At 36.2% G+C, this 5,718-nt stretch overlaps 1 non-coding gene across 1 annotated transcript; it reads left to right on the top strand.

Moving 5' to 3' along the window:
* The first annotated feature begins 4,581 nt into the window (after window positions 1-4,581).
* On the top strand, window positions 4,582-4,772 carry LOC123453972. The gene has a single exon (XR_006633133.1). It is a non-coding gene; the product is annotated as a U2 spliceosomal RNA (small nuclear RNA).
* Window positions 4,773-5,718: the final 946 nt, after the last annotated feature.

Here is a 5,718-nt window from a genome sequence, read left to right as displayed (position 1 = left end):
CATATAAATTTTAAAATTATTTTTCTATTTCTGTGAAAGATGGTACTGGAATTTTGATTGAAGTTACATTGAATCTGATGAATTCTATTTATTGGTTTATGTTGAACCATCCATGCATCTTCAGAATAAACCAGACTTGACTGAGGTGAGTGACCTTTTTTGTGATATGTTTTAAAATTTGGTTTGCAAGTATTTTGTTGTGAATTTTTCCCTCTATGTTCATCAAGGACATTTGTTTGTGGTTTTTCTTTTTTTGTTGTGTGCCTTTATCTGGTTTTGGTATCAATGTGTGGCTGGTTTCATAGAAGGGGTCAGGGGCATGTCATCTTTTCTATTTTATGGAATAATTTAAGAAACAATGATTTCAGTACTTTTTAAATTGTCTGATAGAATTCTGCCATGAACCTGTCTGGATCTGGCTGTTATTTTTGGTTTGGGAAAAAAATTTTAATTACTGTTTCAATATTGCTACTTGTTATTGGTCTATTTAAATTATTTATCTCATCTCAATTTAACTTTGTTCGGTCATATGCATCTAGAAAACCATTCATTTCTTTTAGATTTTTCTATTTGGTGGAATAGTTATTTTAAGTAAATTTTTATTTTTAATATTTAATTTAATTTTATTTATTTGAGAGAGAAGGAGTCAAATAGAAAGAGAGAGTAGGAGAGGGAGAGAGTGTGAGAATGGGCACACCAGGGCCTCCAGACATATGCATCACCTGTGTACCTGGCTTATGTGGGTCCTGGAAAATTGAACCTGGGTCCTTTGGCTTTGCAGGCAAATACCTTAACTACTAAGCCACCTCTCCAGCCTAAATATAGGTTTTTGATGTGGTTCCTCATGATTCAATTTCATTGGCATCTCTTTTAGTGTTTCCTTCTTCATCTCTAATATTACTGATTAGGGTCTTCTATTTAAGTTAATTTGGCTAAGGATTTGTCAATCTTGTTTATTTTTTCAAAGAACCAACTCTGCATTTTATTGATTCTTCTTTATATTTATTTATTTGAGAGAGAGAGAGAGGAAGAGACAGAAAGAAAGAGTAAGTATGGGTGTGTAGGACCTCCTGCCACTGCAAATGAACTCCAGATGCATGCACCACTTTGTGTATCTGGTGTTATGTGGGTACTGGGAAGTTGAACCTGGGCCATTAGGCTTTGAAAGAAAGTACCCTTAACCACTGAGTCATCTCTCCAGTTCTCATCATTTCTTTCTCATTTTTATTTCATTGATTTCTGTCCTTATCTTGTTCCTTTTTGTTTGGTCCTTTTGTATTTGTTTTTTTCTTATTTATCCAAGACCCTAGGGTGAATTATTAAGTTATTTATTTGAGATCTCTGTTTTGCAGAACTCTCTGGAGCTCATTTTCAGTGTTTTGTAGTATAGGTACGTAAAGCTAACAGTCTGCCTTCAGTACATCCTATAGGTTTTGGTATCTTGTGTTTTCATTTTTTAACTTAAAAAAAATTAAAATTTATTTTTAGGTTTTTTGGGGAGGCTCTCACTCTAGCCCAAGCTGACCTGGAATTTTCTATGTGGTCTCAGGGTGGCTCAAACTCACAGTAATCCTTTTACCTCTGCCTCCCAAGTGTTGGGATAAAGGCATGTACCACCACACCCAGCATGTTTTCATTTTTATTTAGTTATACATATTTTAAAATTTTATTCTTGATTTATTTAATGGCCCATTCATTATTCAATAGTGTGCCACTTAATCTCTATGAGTTTGTGCATTTTCTATAGTTTTTCTTGTTAATTTCTAGCTTTATTGTGTTATGGTCAGTGTGGCTTTCAGTAATTTTCTTTGTTATGGGCATTTAATGTTTTGACTATAATATGATGTGGGGAGCTTACTTTCTGGACCTGTCTATTTGGTGTTGTGTATGCCTCCTGTGCCTGGATAAGCACATAAAAAAACATAAAAAATGGAGTCATTTCAGTTTTTCTAATTTTTTGAGACTTATTTTGTGTCTTATTATGTGATCTGTTTTAGAGAAAGATCCATGGTTGTTGTGAAAAACGTGTATTCTGTAGTGTTTGCATGCAATGTTCTATAAAATGTCTATTTTGTCCAGTTGATCTTAACTTAACTCCAATATTTCTCTACTTATTTTTTGTCCAGATGATCTGTCTATTGGTGAGAATAGAGTGTTGAAATCACCTACCATCACTGTGTTGGGATTTGTCTCTGACTTGATATCTAGGAGAATTCATTTTATACAATTAGGTGCACTTGTATTTGGTATCTATATGCTTATAATTATCATATCTTCTTGGTGCATTATTATCTTATTATGAAGTGGCTTTCTTTTTTTTTCTGATTAATTTTGTTTAAAAGTCTATTTTGTCAGATATTAGGACAGCAACACCTTCTTATTTCTTGGTTCCACTTACTTAGAATATCTTTTTTCATCCTTTTACTCTAGGATCGTGTCTGTCTTTGATGGTGAAGTGAGTTTCTTGAAGACAGAAAAAGGATGGATCCTGTATTCTGATCCAGCCTGTTAGTCTGTGTCTTTTGAATGGGGAGTTGAGACTCTAATATTCAGAAGTATTATTGAAGAGGATGACTTAATTCCTGTCATGTTGATGATTTTGTGAAGTTTGTTATTTTCTTAGTCTTCATTTTGTTAGTAACAATACTAGCATTAGTTAACATTTTGCATCCTCTTGAGTGTGTTTACCTTTTTCTTCAATGTTAAGCATTCTTTCCAATATCATCTGTTAGAGCTGGCTTATTGCTCACAAATTCCTTTAGTCTTCTTTTATCATGAAAACTCTTTCTCTGTTGGGAGCTATGAACCAAACCTCGGCCATGTTAACAGAAACCGCCATATAGCAAGTTAAGTTTCTACTTCCTCACATAATATTCAACTATCAGAAACAATGGGATCGTACGCCTGGCTGAACACTCCCCCATCCTGCCAGTAGCTAATGAAGAAACAAAGACATTGTGGTTTAACCAGTAACTCTGTGATCTTTGCCCTAACCACGTCCCCTTCCCCCTACAACTCCTTGCCCTGACCACATCCCCTTCCCCCTACAACCCTATACAAATCTATGTGGAAAAAATAAAATCTCGAGGCCATGACAAACACCTAGCATGGTCTCCTTCTTGTGTCTGTTTGCCTTTTCCCACCCAGATTAACTTCTCCTTGGATCCTTGTTCAACTCCCCGCTGGCCGGGGCAAATGGCGCCCAAACGTGGGGCTCGAGGTACGAAGTGTGACCTGGACATCGATTGAGTGGATGGCTGTCCCAGCCATTGGACCACCACCCCACCGGTGGGTGAGTGAAGGTCTGCATAGAGATCACTACAGGAAATCCACCTGTAATACAGATCTGCACCATGATCACCACAGAAAAAACCCACCTATGATACAGATCCGGAAAGGTAAAAAACGCGACACAATTATGGGACAAGCATTAAATAAGCATGAATTGTTGAAGGGCTTAAAACTTCTCTCAAGGCACAAGGAACATGGGTTAGGAAAAAAGATTTAGCAAAGAGTAAAAGGAGCTAATTGCCATAGTAGAAGATATTTTAAAAACACAAGGAATTGAGATTGCTTCAAGTTCTTTAAGCAAATTTTTTGATTTTATCAGGAGGACATGTTCTTTTTATGTGTGTGTGTATGTGTGTATGTGTGCCCATTGTGCTTGCTCATTGTGTTGTGTTTATGACTGTTTCTGACTAAAGAGATGAGATGGATGCAGATGACACCCCTTTCTCTTCTAGAGAACCATTTCAAGGAAATCAAAGACCTAAGCATAGGAATTAAAAAGGAGGCCGGGCATAGTGGCGCACGCCTTTAATCCCAGCACTTGGGAGGCAGAGGTAGGAGGATCACCATGAGTTCGAGGCCACCCTGAGACTACATAGACAATTCCAGGTCAGCCTGAGCTAAAGTGAGACCCTACTTCATAAAAACAAAAAACAAACAAACAAAAAAAGAAATTAAAAAGGAAAAGTTAAATGTCTTTTGCAGGAGTGACTTTGCCAGATATTTGTTCTAGGTCAACTTCACCTTACGTCGAGGATTATTAAAAACAATAAAGCTTCCTCTAAAGAGGTAACTTATAATTTGTCAGATATTTTAGAAAAGATTGTAATGTCCTGTTGCTTAAAAGGAGGAGGCAACTGATCTGACTTCTAAGCCAGCCTGCCTCAAGATAACAACACAATTTGCCTTAGTTACTTCTAATAAAATCATTTCCAAGTGTGTTATTGGTATTAGTGACATAAAATTGTATTAAGACTACTTTCTTGGGGCTGGAGAGATGGCTTGGTGGTTAAGCGCTTGCCTGTGAAGCCTAAGGACCCGGGTTTGAGGCTCGGTTCCCCAGGTCCCACGTTAGCCAGATGCACAAGGGGGCGCACGCGTCTGGAGTTCGTTTGCAGAGGCTGGAAGCCCTGGTGCACCCATTCTCTCTTTCTCCCTCTATCTGTCTTTCTCTCTGTGTCTGTCGCTCTCAAATAAATAAATAAAATTAAAAAAAAAAGACTACTTTCTTGTTAGTAATAGGATTAATCAATTTGGTGTAATTTTTTAATAGCCTTATAAGAAAGATAATTAATTGCTTCTCGGCCTTTTGACTAAGATCAAGTGTAGTATCTGTTCTTATCAGTTTAATATCTGATACGTCCTCTATCTGAGAACAATACATTAAATGGATTTTTGTAGCTCGGAGTTGGAATAGGAGCTTGCTTCGTCCACTCCACACATCGACCTGGTATTGCAGTACCTCTAGGAATGGTGCACATCCTCTGGGGAATTAAAAAAAAAGAGAGAAAGATAATTAATGGTAGGGTGAGATGAATTGATTGAAGGGACTGGGAAGGAATTTTTCAATGATTACTTGTTAAAAATGCCTTTTAAGTGGTACTTAGATCAGAATGTTAAAGTATATAAATAAAGGTGTGCAGATGTAAAAAAAAAAATTTTCAGGCTAAACCTAAACACTGTACCTAAAGTTAAAGGTTTTTAAACTGTTTACAAACTGTAAGAAACAAAAAAACTAATTTTCAGGCTAAAGTATGTTGGGATAGCTTACTTAAGTTTTATCAAATTTAAGTCATAAGTAAAACATAAAATTGTTTTATGTTTATAAAAATTTCTGTGGTACATACAATCAATAGCTATCAAGTTTAAGCCAAAATCATTGGTTGTCAAATAATATTTTCTCTTTCAAAAAATTTTATCAAGTGTTATGTTAATATTTAGTTAACTATTTTGGCTCAGAAAAGACCAGATTCTACTCTATTGTATGTAAAGTTACTGTCTTAATTTTTACATCTAAAGTCCAGTGCATATAACAAAGTTAACTCTTAAGACATATTCCCTACTTTAGGGTACAGCCTCATGCTCAAACAATGGTCCTCATCTGAAAAAAAAAAATATGGTATTAAATATACCCTCCAAAAGTTAAAAATAGGGATTTATATCCCATAAAAGGCTCTCCAAGAAATATCCTTTATCATGCCTTGTTTGTCCTAAACTTTTAAACCCTTGATACTCAGGGAAATTCAGCTGCTGATCGCTTTTGGTACACAAATACAAAAAATACCTTTGCCAAAGCCATGTGGAAAGATCCTTTAACCTTAAATGGAATGGCCCAGACCCAGTACTCATTTGGGGCCGAGCATCAGTATGCTTGTCTGACACCAAAGAAAATGCTGCGAGATGGCTGCCAGAGAGACTTGTAAAACAGGC

This window comes from Jaculus jaculus, chromosome 12, assembly GCF_020740685.1.
Source record: "Jaculus jaculus isolate mJacJac1 chromosome 12, mJacJac1.mat.Y.cur, whole genome shotgun sequence".
In the NCBI taxonomy this organism is placed as follows: domain Eukaryota; kingdom Metazoa; phylum Chordata; class Mammalia; order Rodentia; family Dipodidae; genus Jaculus; species Jaculus jaculus.
This window is presented reverse-complemented; position numbering and strand designations above follow the sequence as displayed.